Below are 13,461 nucleotides of genomic sequence, written 5' to 3'. Positions count from 1 at the left end.
CTCACAGGTCATTCCCCTTTGATTACTGGGCATCTAAAATAGACACCTGGCCTGAATTGGCAGAATATGCATTACAGGAGCTCGCTTGCCCAGCTGCTAGTGTGCTATCAGAAAGAGTCTTCAGTAGGGTTGAGCGACCTTGACTTTTTTAGAGTCGAGTCGGGTTTCGCAAAACCCGACTATCTCAATAGTCGGGTCGAGTGAAATCGGCCGATTATGACGTAAAGTCGGGATCAACCGAAACACGAAACCCAATGCAAGACAATGGGGCAGCATAGTCGGCAGTGAGTGGGGGCCAGGAAAACACCTAGAGTGCCCATTTTAATGCCAAAACCATGCATTCCTCTTAATGAAGCTTGTCAATCTTAATTTCCCTTATAATAATAGTTAAGGTAAGGTAAGTATTTAAACTTTGCAAGTGCTGTGATCCTGAGCAAGCAGGGGGGGCCCACTTGTTGGCATTGGCACTGGCACAGGGCCCCTCAAAGTACGGCGGTGTGTTTGCACGGCGGGGGCGCCTCCCACCGGCAGCGACACTTTTGCGTACTATGAGGGGCCCTGTGCCAGTGACGCCGCCAACGGGTATTCCTCCCCCCACCTGATGAAGGAACCTGCACTTTCATCTGCACCTTCCTCTTTGTCCCCGTGTAAGGTGGTATGGTATGCGGGAAGAGGAACCTGACTTTCAGCAGGGTCACAATCTTGCTGTGTAGCGTGCACGGGGAATTTTGCGTTATGGGTCAATGTACCAGCAGACTCATCTATCACTGGCTGGGCAATGGGCAGGATGAGGAGGAAACACAGATATAGGCCCAAAGAATAAAGTGGTTTAAATGCAGTTCAAAATTGGTAAGAGGACTAACCAGGGAGCATTGCTTTGTTCAGTGGAGGACAACTGTAATGAGAAGCTGACACAGAGGGTAGGCCCAAATCAGTAATTAGTCTAAATGCAGTTCGAAATTGGCAACAGTAGTAAACAGGCGGCACAGCTTTGTTCAGTGGAGGAGAACAGCAAGGAGCGGCAGACACCAATAGTAGGCCCCAACCCAACTAGTAGGCCAAATGCAGTCTAACATTAACAACTACTTAACGAGAGCCTGAAAATGGAATTTCAGGACAGGAAACCAGGAGAACAGCAAGGAGCGGCAGACACTGTTAGTAGGCCCCAACCCAACTAGTAGGCCAAATGCAGTTGTTCCATTTAACAACTATTTAACAAGAGGCTGAAGATAGAAGCTCAGGAAAGGTAACCTGGAGAACACCTTGGAGCGGAAGACACCGTCTCTACAACCCAGACCCAACTTGTAGGCCGAATGCAGTGGTTTTCAACAACTACTTAAGAAGAGCCTCAAGATTGAAGCAATGGAGAGGCAACCTGGGGAACACCTTGGAGTGGAACACACCGTCTCCACAACTCTGACCCAACTTGTAGGCCGCATGCAGTGTTGTTTTCAACAACTACTAAACGAGAGCCAGAAGATTGAAGCAATGGAGAGGCAACCTGGAGAACACCTTGGAGCAGCAGACACTGGTAGTAGGCCCCAACCCAAGTACTAGCCCCACTGCAGTTAGATTTACAAAAAACTACTAAACAAGAGCCTGAAGATCAAAGCTCAGAAAAGGCAACCCGGAAAACACCTTGGAGCGGCAGACACTGGTAGTAGGCTTTAAACCCAAAATTTTGGTCAATGGAGTTTATAAAATATTCCAGGGGTACACAGGCAGCATTGGTGTGGTAAGCGGAGGACAATTTCTATTTGGGACTGCAGACAGACTTAGTAGGCTGTCCCCTGTGGACCATGCATCCACAACATTAACCCAGTGCGCCGTAATGGACATGTAACCTTTCGTGGACATGCCTACTGGTCCATGCATCTGTTGTCAGGTGCACCTTTCTACTATTAGATAGCCTGAGAGCATGGACAATGCGGATTTTTACATGATGGTGGAGGGCTGGGATGGCTTTTCTCGCAAAAGAAGTGACGACTGGGTAGCTCTTACCGTGGTACAGCGTAGTCCATCTGGGCTTTGAAAGCTTCGCTTTCAACTAACCGGTAGGGCATCATCTCTAACGAGATTAGTCTAGCTATGTGGGCATTCAAACCCACATATGCGAGGCTAAGTACTTCCTTTTTCTAACGAGAGTCTCATGTAGGGTGAGCTAGACTGGAGAGCTGGAGATCGTGGAACTAGCGGGGGTGCCGGTGGACATGGCAGACTGAGAGACGGTTGGAGACGGTATTCTTGCCGGTGCCCTACATGCAGTGTTTCCTACTACGAACCTGGTGATTCCCTGACCCTGACTGCTTTGGCCTGGCAACGAAACCTGCACAGATACTGCAGGTGTTGCGGAAAATGGTGGCCTTACAGTGACGGAAGGGATGTAGCGTTGCTGACTAGCTTCATTGGCCGAGGGTGCTACAACCTTAAGGGACGTTTGGTCGTTGGTCCAGGCTTGCAAATGCATGGTGGTTAAATGTCTATGCATGCAACTTGTATTTAGAATTTTCAGATTCTGACCTCTGCTTAAGGTAGTTGAACATTTTTGACAGATGACTTTGCGCTGATCAATTGGATGTTGTTTAAAAAAATGCCAGACTGCACTCTTTCTAGCATCGGATACCTTTTCAGGCATTGCAGACTGAGCTTTAACCGGATGGCCACGCTGTCCTCCAACAGGTTTTGACTTTGCCACGTGTTTTGGGCCAGATACGGGCCCGGCAGATGGAACCTGTTGCGATGTTGATGCCTGCTGCGTCCCCTCCTCCTCCGCTTCAGAACTACTGCCGCCTGCACCCTGTTCCCCCAATGGCTGCCAATCGGGGTCAACAACTGGGTCATCTATGACCTCCTCTTCTATCTCGTGTGCAACTTCGTCTGTGTCACCGTGTAAGCCGGTAGTATAGCGTTCGTGACGGGGCACCATAGTCTTAATTATAAACTAAAGAAAAAAAGTAGGCTGTATGCACTTTGAAATAGGTTCCAGGGGTACACGGGAGGCAGTGGACTGGTCACTGGAGGACTAGTGGAAGGAGGGACCGCAGACAGGCGTAGTAGGCCTAACATTATAAAATTGGGCTGTAGGCACTTTATAATTGGTTCCAGGGGTACACGGGCAGCATTGGTCTGGTCAGTGGAGGAGTAGTAGAAAGAAGGTACCGCAGACAGGCTTCGAAGGCCTAACATAAAAAAATTGGGCTGTAGGCACTTTTAAATAGGTTCCAGGGGTACACGGGCAGCATTGGTCTGGTCAGTGGAGGAGTAGTAGAAAGAACGGACCGCAGACAGGCTTCGAAGGCCTAACATAATAAAATTGGGCTGTAGGCACTTTATAATTGGTTCCAGGGGTACACGGGCAGCATTGGTCTGGTCAGTGGAGGAGTAGTAGAAAGAAGGGACCGCAGACAGGCTTCGAAGGCCTAACATAAAAAAATTGGGCTGTAGGCACTTTATAATTGGTTCCAGGGGTACACGGGCAGCATTGGTCTGGTCAGTGGAGGAGTAGTAGAAAGAACGGACCGCAGACAGGCTTCGAAGGCCTAACATAATAAAATTGGGCTGTAGGCACTTTATAATTGGTTCCAGGGGTACACGGGCAGCATTGGTCTGGTCAGTGGAGGAGTAGTAGAAAGAAGGGACCGCAGACAGGCTTCGAAGGCCTAACATAAAAAATATTGGGCTGTAGGCACTTTATAATTGGTTCCAGGGGTACACGGGCAGCATTGGTCTGGTCAGTGGAGGAGTAGTAGAAAGAAGGGACCGCAGACAGGCTTCAAAGGCCTAACATAATAAAATTGGGCTGTAGGCACTTTTAAATAGGTTCCAGGGGTACACGGGCAGCAGTGGTCTGGTCAGTGGAGGAGTAGTAGAAAGAACGGACCGCAGACAGGCTTCGAAGGCCTAACATAATAAAATTGGGCTGTAGGCACTTTATAATTGGTTCCAGGGGTACACGGGCAGCATTGGTCTGGTCAGTGGAGGAGTAGTAGAAAGAAGGGACCGCAGACAGGCTTCGAAGGCCTAACATAAAAAAAATTGGGCTGTAGGCACTTTATAATTGGTTCCAGGGGTACACGGGCAGCATTGGTCTGGTCAGTGGAGGAGTAGTAGAAAGAAGGGACCGCAGACAGGCTTCGAAGGCCTAACATAAAAAAATTGGGCTGTAGGCACTTTTAAATAGGTTCCAGGGGTACACGGGCAGCAGTGGTCTGGTCAGTGGAGGAGTAGTAGAAAGAACGGACCGCAGACAGGCTTCGAAGGCCTAACATAATAAAATTGGGCTGTAGGCACTTTATAATTGTTTCCAGGGGTACACGGGCAGCAGTAGACAGGTCAGTGGAGGCCTAGTGGAAGGAGGGACCGCAGACAGGCTTCGAAGGCCTAACATAAAAAAAATTGGGCTGTAGGCACTTTAAAATAGGTTCCAGGGGTACACGGGCAGCAGTGGTCTGGTCAGTGGAGGAGTAGTAGAAAGAACGGACCGCAGACAGGCTTCGAAGGCCTAACATAATAAAATTGGGCTGTAGGCACTTTATAATTGGTTCCAGGGGTACACGGGCAGCATTGGTGTTGTCAGCGGAGGCCGATTGTAATGAGTGTCTGCCAGTTAGTAGTCCCAAACAATAAATAGATGTTAATCTCTCGCATGACAACAAAACGAAACCACCAAAGGGTGCAATCATTCGGTACTGGGGTGGGCTCCTCTGCGGAGTTTCAGACCTAGTAATTTGGCGCAAAGTATTTACTTGGGTAAATATAGGACACTGCCCCGGACTATGTTAAGTACCATCATACATGTCAATACAATGGTATTGTCAGTGGCTGGAATTTAAGGATGTCAGCACATAGACTAAAAATTGGTGGAACTGTGAGAGATAATTGTGCAAGTGGTTTAGCAATGTTTGAGCTGGGGGTGGGGGAACTCTCTTGTGGCCGGCGGTACAGGCCCAGGGCCCCTCATGTTACAACAGTGTGTCTGACGTTGGGTGCGCACCACCACCGCCAGAGACACTTTATTGTACTATGAGGGACCCAGTGGCAGTGCCGTCGACCAAAAGCGGGCACACCCACCTCTTCAGACAAACAGCACTCTCACGGGTGCTGGCGCCAAGTGGCGATACCACGGCCCCGTGTGGGGAGTTTGGCCATTTAGGGAGGTGTAAACATGTCGTATGCTGGACAATCAGGTGCTGCAAATTACGAGATTGGAAAAGTCATTCAGAATAGTCCACAGGCAAGACCTTTTCATAGGAAAGCTAGGTGTCGGCCGGGCAAGGTGGGGCAAAAGATTTCGAAATCCAGTTGTGGTTCATTTTAATGAAGGTTAGATCATCTACATTTTGGGTAGCCAGACGAGTTCTTTTTTCGGTTAATATTGAACCTGCAGCACTGAATACTCTTTCTGATAGGACACTAGCTGCCGGCAAGCAAGCTCCTATAATGCATATTCTGCCAATTCTGGCCAGGTGTCTAATTTGGATGCCCAGTAATCAAATGGGAATGACGGTTGAGGGAGAACGTCGATAAGGGATAAAAAATAGTTAGTAACCATACTGGACAAATGTTGTCTCCTGTCACTTTGAATTGATGCTGCAGTACCTGTCCTGTCTGCGGTCATAGCAAAATCACTCCACAACCTGGTCAGAAAACCCCTCTGTCCAACGCCACTTCTGATTTCTGCCCCTCTAACACCTCTGGTCTGCTGGCCCCTGCAGCTCGTGTGAGAACGATCACGGGCGCTGTGTGCTGGGAATGCCTGAAGCAAACGGTCAACAAGAGTTGATTGTTTGCTTGCTAATATTAGTTCCAAGTTCTCATGTGGCATTATATTTTGCAATTTGCCTTTATAGCGAGGATCAAGGAGGCAGGCCAACCAGTAATCGTCATTGTTCATCATTTTAGTAATGCGTGTGTCCCTTTTGAGGATACATAAGGCATAATCCGCCATGTGGGCCAAAGTTCCAGGTGTCAAATCTGCAGTTGTGCTTGGTTGAGGGGCAGTTTCAGGCAAATCTACGTCACTTGTGTCCCTCAAAAAACCAGAACCCGGCCTTGCCACGCCACCAATTTCCAGTGGCCCCGGAAAAGCTTCCTCATTAAAAATCATCCCCATCATCCTCCTCGACCTACTCCTCCTCTTCGCCCGCTACCTCGTCCTGTACACTGCCCTGGACAGACAATGGCTGACTGTCATCAAGGCTTTCCTCTTCCTCTGCTGCAGACGCCTGATCCTTTATGTGCGTCAAACTTTGCATCAGCAGACGCATTAGGGGGATGCTCATGCTTATTATGGCGTTGTCTGCACTAACCAGCCGTGTGCATTCCTCAAAACACTGAAGGACTTGACACATGTCTTGTATCTTCGACCACTGCACACCTGACAACTCCATGTCTGCCATCCTACTGCCTGCCCGTGTATGTGTATCCTCCCACAAAAACATAACAGCCCGCCTCTGTTCGCACAGTCTCTGAAGCATGTGCAGTGTTGAGTTCCACCTTGTTGCAACGTCTATGATTAGGCGATGCTGGGGAAGGTTCAAAAACTGCTGATAGGTCTGCATACGGCTGGAGTGTACGGGCGAACGGCGGATATGCGAGCAAAGTCCGCGCACTTTGAGGAGCAGGTCGGATAACCTCGGATAACTTTTCAGGAAGCACTGCACCACCAGGTTTAAGGTGTGAGCCAGGCAAGGAATGTGTTTCAGTTGGGAAAGGGAGATGGCAGCCATGAAATTCCTTCCGTTATCACTCACTACCTTGCCTGCCCCAAGATCTACAGTGCCCAGCCACGACTGCGTTTCTTTCTGCAAGAACTCGGACAGAACTTCCGCGGTGTGTCTGTTGTCGCCCAAACACTTCACAGCCAATACAGCCTGCTGACGCTTGCCAGTAGCTGCCCCATAATGGGAGACCTGGTGTGCAACAGTGGCAGCTGCGGATGGAGTGGTTGTGCGACTGCGGTCTGTGGATGAGCTCTCGCTTCTGCAGGAGGACGAGGAGGAGGAGGAGGGGGTGCGAACGGCTACAGCCAACTGTTTCCTAGACCGTGGGCTAGGCAGAACTGTCCCAAAATTGCTGTCCCATGTGGACCCTGCATCCACAACATTCACCCAGTGTGCCGTGATGGACACGTAACGTCGCTGGCCATGCTTACTGGTCCATGCATCTGTTGTCAGGTGCACCTTTGAGCTCACAGATTGCCTGAGTACATGGACGATGCGCTCTTTAACATGCTGGTAGAGGGCTGGGATGGCTTTTCTGGAAAAGAAGTGTCGACTGGGTAGCTCGTAGCGTGGTACAGCGTAGTCCATCAGGGCTTTGAAAGCTTTGCTTTCAACTAACCGGTAGGGCATCATCTCTAACGAGATTAGTCTAGCTATGTGGGCGTTCAAACCCTGTGTACGCGGATGCGAGGCTAAGTACTTCCTTTTTCTAACCATAGTCTCATGTAGGGTGAGCTGGACTGGAGAGCTGGAGATCGTGGAACTAGCAGGGGTGCCGGTGGACATGGCAGACTGAGAGACGATGGGAGATGGTATTGTTGCCGCCGGTGCCCTAGATGCAGTGTTTCCTACTACGAAACTGGTGATTCCCTGACCCTGACTGCTTTGGCCTGGCAAAGAAACCTGCACAGATACTGCAGGTGGTGCGGAAAATGGTGGCCCTACACTGCCGGAAGGGATGTAGCGTTGCTGACTAGCTTCATTGGCCGAGGGTGCTACAACCTTAAGGGACGTTTGGTAGTTAGTCCAGGCTTGCAAATGCATGGTGGTTAAATGTCTATGCATGCAACTTGTATTGAGACTTTTCAGATTCTGACCTCTGCTTAAGGTAGTTGAACATTTTTGACAGATGACTTTGCGCTGATCATTTGGATGTTGTTTAAAAAAATGCCAGACTGCACTCTTTCTAGCATCAGATACCTTTTCAGGCATTGCAGACTGAGCTTTAACCGGATGGCCACGCTGTCCTCCAACAGGTTTTGACTTTGCCACGTGTTTTGGGCCAGATACGGGCCCGGCAGATGGAACCTGTTGCGATGTTGATGCCTATTCCTCCTCCGCTTCAGAACTACTGCCGCCTGCACCCTGTTCCCCCAATGGCTGCCAATCGGGGTCAACAACTGGGTCATCTATAACCTCCTCTTCTAGCTCGTGCGCAACTTCGTCTGTGTCACCGTGTAAGTCGGTGGTAGAGCGTTCGTGACGGGGCAACATAGTCTCATCAGGGTCTGATTCTGGATCAGTACCCTGCGAGGGCAATGTTGTGGTCTGAGTCAAAGGACCAGCATAGTAGTCTGGCTGTGGCTGTGCATCAGTGCACTCCATGTCAGATTCAACTTGTAATGGGCATGGCCTGTTAACTGCTTCACTTTCTAAGCCAGGGACGGTATGTGTAAAGAGCTCCATGGAGTAACCCGTTGTCGCCTGCTGCATCCTTCTCTGTTGTTGTTTTTGCTGAAGAGGACAAGGAAGCGACTTGTCCCTGGCCGTGAACATCCACTAACGACGCGCTGCTTTTGCATTTACCAGTTTCAAAAGAGGAGGCAAAAGAGCTAGAGGCTGAGTCAGCAAGGTAAGCCAAAACTTGCTCTTGCTGCTCCGGCTTGAAAAGCGGTTTTCCTACTCCCAGAAAAGGGAGCGTTGGAGGCCTTGTGTAGCCAGATGACGAACCTGGCTCCACAGCTCCAGACTTAGGTGCAATATTTTTTTTCCCACGACCACCTGATGCTCCACCACTACCACTACCCTCATTACCAGCTGACAATGAACGCCCCCGGCCACGACCTCTTCCACCAGACTTCCTCATTGTTTTAAAAACGTAACCAAACTAACGGTATTTGTTGCTGTCAAACAACTTACACGGTGAGCTATAACTTCAGTATGATTTAGATACCCCTTTACAAGTGGGTGAGACCGCAAGGAAAAGCAGGCACAATGTTACACACTCTGTTTTTGGTGGCACCAAATGAGAGAGATGCCACACACGCAGGACTGTCACTCAAGCACAAATGTCAATATTAATCTCCCACTGTTTGTTTTTATTTTTTCAGGGAGAATTTAGAACCCCCCCCCACCCCCCAAAAAAATGATTTTTTTAAGGAAGAATTTAGAAAACAAATTTAAAAAAAGTGATTTTTTTTCAGAGAGAATTTAGAAACCAAATAAAAAAAAAAACAAATAGGCTTTCTATGGCCCACTATCTGAGAGAGAGAGATGGCACACCCAGGAGTCAGGACTGGCACACAAGCAGAAAGGCCAATATTAATCTCCCACTGTTTTTTTTATTTTTTCAGGGAGAATTTAGAAACCCCACCCAAAAAATGATTTTTTAAGGAAGAATTTAGAAAACAAATTAAAAAAAAGTGATTTTTTCAGAGAGAATTTAGAAACCAAATAAAAAAAACAAAAACAAATAGGCTTTCTATGGCCCACTATCTGAGAGAGAGAGATGGCACACCCAGGAGTCAGGACTGGCACACAAGCCCAAAGGGCAATATTAATCTCCCACTGTTTTTTTTTTTTTTTTTCAGGGAGAATTTATAAAACCAATAAAAAAAAAGAAATAGGCTTTCTATGGCCCACTATTTGACAGAGAGATGGCACGCTCAGGACTGGCACACAAGCCCAAAGAGCAATATTAATCTCCCACTGTTTTTTTTTTTCAGGGAGAATTTATAAAACCAATAAAAAATAAATAAATAGGCTTTCTATGGCCCACTATTTGAGAGAGAGATGGCACGCTCAGGACTGGCACACAAGCCCAAAGGGCAATATTAATCTCCCACTGTTTTTTTTTTTTTTCAGGGAGAATTTATAAAACCAATGAAAAAATAATAAATAGGCTTTCTATGGGCCATTATTTGAGAGAGAGATGGCACGCTCAGGACTGGCACACAAGCCCAAAGGGCAATATTAATCTCCCACTGTTTTTTTTTTTTTCAGGGAGAATTTATATAACCAATAAAAAAAAAAAAAGAAATAGGCTTTCTATGGCCCACTATTTGACAGAGAGATGGCACGCTCAGGACTGGCACACAAGCCCAAAGGGCAATATTAATCTCCCACTGTTTTTTTTTTTTTTCAGGGAGAATTTATAAAGCCAATAAAAAAATAAATAAATAGGCTTTCTATGGCCCACTAATTGAGAGAGAGATGGCACGCTCAGGACTGGCACACAAGCCCAAAGGGCAATATTAATCTCCCACTGTTTTTTTTTTTTTCAGGGAGAATTTAGAAACCCCACAAAAAAAAAAACAGAAAAAAAAATTAGGCTTTCTATGGCCCACTAAGTGAGATGGCACACACAGGGATGGCACTCGAGCAGAAATGCCAATCTTAATCTCCCACAGCTTTTTTTTTTAGGGAGAATTAAAAAAAAAACAAAAAAAAAAAACACAGGGACTGTCCTACAATTACTATCTCCGTGCAGTAATCTCAGCCAGGTATGGCAAGCAGCAATAAGGAGTGGACTGATGCACAAATTAAATAAAAAGTGTGGACAAACAAACAAGATAGCTGTGCAGAAAGGAAGGAACAACAGGATTCGTGCTTTGAAAAAAGCAGTTGGTTTGCACAGCGGCGTACACACAGCAATGCAGCTATCAGGGAGCCTTCTAGGGCAGCCCAATGAGCTACAGTGCTGAGGAAAAAAAAATGTAGCTTCCACTGTCCCTGCAAACAAAGGTGGTGTTGGACAGTGGAAATCGCTACAGCACAAGCGGTTTGGTGGTTAATGGACCCTGCCTAACACTATCCCTGCTTCTGAAGAAGCGGCAGCAACCTCTCCCTATGCTCAGATCAGTAACAGTAAGATGGCGGTCGGCGGGAACGCCCCTTTATAGCCCCTGTGACGCCGCAGACATCAAGCCAATCACTGCAATGCCCTTCTCTAAGATGGTGGGGACCAGGACCTATGTCATCACGCTGCCCACACTCTGCGTCCACCTTCATTGGCTGAGAAATGGCACTTTTCGCATCATTGAAACGCAACTTTGGCGCGAAAGTCGTGTACCGCATGGCCGACCCCGCACAGCGGTCGGGTCGGGTTTCATGTGTGAGCCTTTCATAACAGTTGTCCTCCTCCGCTGAAAAATCTATGCCGCCTGTGTACTCCTCTTACCAATTTTGAACTGCATTTAGCCTACTTACTTACTTGGGCCTAGTAACTGTGTGAGCCTCTCATAACAGTTGTCCTCCTCCGCTGAACAAAGCTATGCCGCCTGTGTACTCCTGTTAGCAATTTTAAACTGCATTTAGCCTACTTTCTTATTTGGGCCTACTAACTGTGTCTGCCCCTCATTACAGTTGTCCTACGCTGAACAAAGCAATGCCGCCTGTTTAGTACTGTTACCAATTTTGAACTGGATTTAGCCTACTTTCTTATTTGGGCCTATATCTGTGCTTCCTCCTCATCCTGCCCATTGCCCAGCCACTGCTAGATGAGTCTGTTGGTACATTGACCCAGACCACTACATTCCCCTTGCACTCTACACAGCCAGAATCTGACCCTGCTGAAAGTCAGGTTCCCCTTCCCGCATACTATACCACCTTACACGGGGACAAAGAGGAATGTGCAGATGAAAGTGCAGGTTCCTTCATCAGGTGGGGGGCATACTCGTTGGCACTGGCACAGGGCCCCTCATAGTACGCAAAAGTGGCTCTGGCAGTGGGAGGCGCTGCCCGCCGTCAAACACACCGCCGTACTATGAGGGGCCCTGTGTCAGTGCCAACTAGTGGCCCCCCCCCCTGCTTGCTCAGGATCGCAGCACTTGCAAAGTTGAAATACTTACCTCTCCCTGCTCCACCACCGTGACGTATTCCGCGTTTCTTGGGCCCACGAAAATCTTGTGCCAGCCCTATCCCCCCACAACTTTAGCCAAATGACCTCCTGTTTTCAATGCCTAACTATTATTATAAAGTAAATTAAGATTAATAAGCTTAAGAAATACGAATTGATGTTTTTGGCATTAAAATGGGCACTGTAGGTGTTTTCCTGTCCTCCACTCACTGCCGACTTTGATTCCCCATTGACTTGCATTGGGTTTCGTGTTTCGGCCGACCCCCGACTTTTCGCAATAATCGGCCGATTTCACCCGACCCAACTTTTGAGAAAGTCGGGTTTCGCGAAACCCGAAACGATCCTAAAAAAGTAAAAGTCGCTCAACTCTACCTGCAACAATTGCAACTAGGGTTGAGCGACTTTTAGTTTTTTAGGGTCGAGTCGGGTTTCACGAAACCCGACTTTCTCAAAAGTCGGGTCGAGTGAAATCGGCCGATCCTATTGAAAAGTCGGGGTCGGGGATCGGCCGAAACTCGAAACCCAATGCAAGTCTATGGGGTTTTTTTTTTAAATATATTTCCTTCAGGGCGATATAGCAGAAAGGCCGGCTTTTCATTTCTCCTGCCAAAACCCGACATGATATGATACAGTAAACCATGTCATAGCCCCCTTTTTTTGCATATTCCACACTACTAATGTTAGCAGTGTGTATATGCAAAATTTCGGCGCTCTAGCTCTTAAATTTAAGGGTTAAATTGCGGAAAAAATTGGCGTGGGCTCCCGCGCAATTTTCTCCGCCAGAGTAGTAGTAAAGCCAGTGACTGAGGGCAGATATTAATAGCCTGGAGAGGGTCCACGGTTATTGGCCCCCCCTTGCTAAAAACACCTGCCCCCAGAAAAGGCACATCTGGAAGATGCGCCTATTCTGGCACTTGGCCACTCTCTTCCCATTCCCGTGTAGCGGTGGGATATGGGGTAATGAAGGGTTAATGCCACCTTGCTATTGTAAGGTGACATTAAGCCAGATTAATAATGGAGAGGCGTCAATTATGACACCTATCCATTATTAATCCAATTGTATGAAAGAGTTAAAAAAAACACACGCATTATTAAAAAGTATTTTAATTAAATAAACACACCGTTTGTTTTAATATTTTATTATATAGGTAATCCACCTGAAGACCCTCGTTCTGTAACAAATAAAAAATAATAAACCATCAATATACATACCTTCCGTAGAGCTGTAACGTCCCACGTTGTAAATCCATCTGAAGGGGTTCAAATATTTTACAGCCAGGAGCTCTGCTAATGCAGCGCTGCTCGTGGCTGTAAACCCCGGGGAATGAAGGTAATATAGGTCAATGACCTGTAGTTACCTTCATTCGCGGTGATGCGCCCCCTGCTGGATGGCCCTGGAGCGTGGGAAAAGTTCCCAGGCTCGAGGTCATATGAGGACATCCAGCAGGGGCGCATCACCGCGATTGAAGGTAACTATAGTTCATTGACCTACATTACCTTCATTCCCCGGGTTTACAGCCACGAGCACAGCTGCATTAGCAGAGCTCCTGGCTGTAAAATATTTTAACCCCTTCAGATGGATTTACAATGTGGGACATTACAGATCTACGGAAGGTATGCATATTGTTGGTTTATTATTTTTTATTTGTTACAGAACGAGGG

The sequence above is a fragment of the Ranitomeya imitator genome, chromosome 2, assembly GCF_032444005.1.
Source record: "Ranitomeya imitator isolate aRanImi1 chromosome 2, aRanImi1.pri, whole genome shotgun sequence".
Classification (NCBI taxonomy): Eukaryota; Metazoa; Chordata; class Amphibia; order Anura; family Dendrobatidae; genus Ranitomeya; species Ranitomeya imitator.
Note: the sequence above shows the minus strand (reverse complement) of the source record.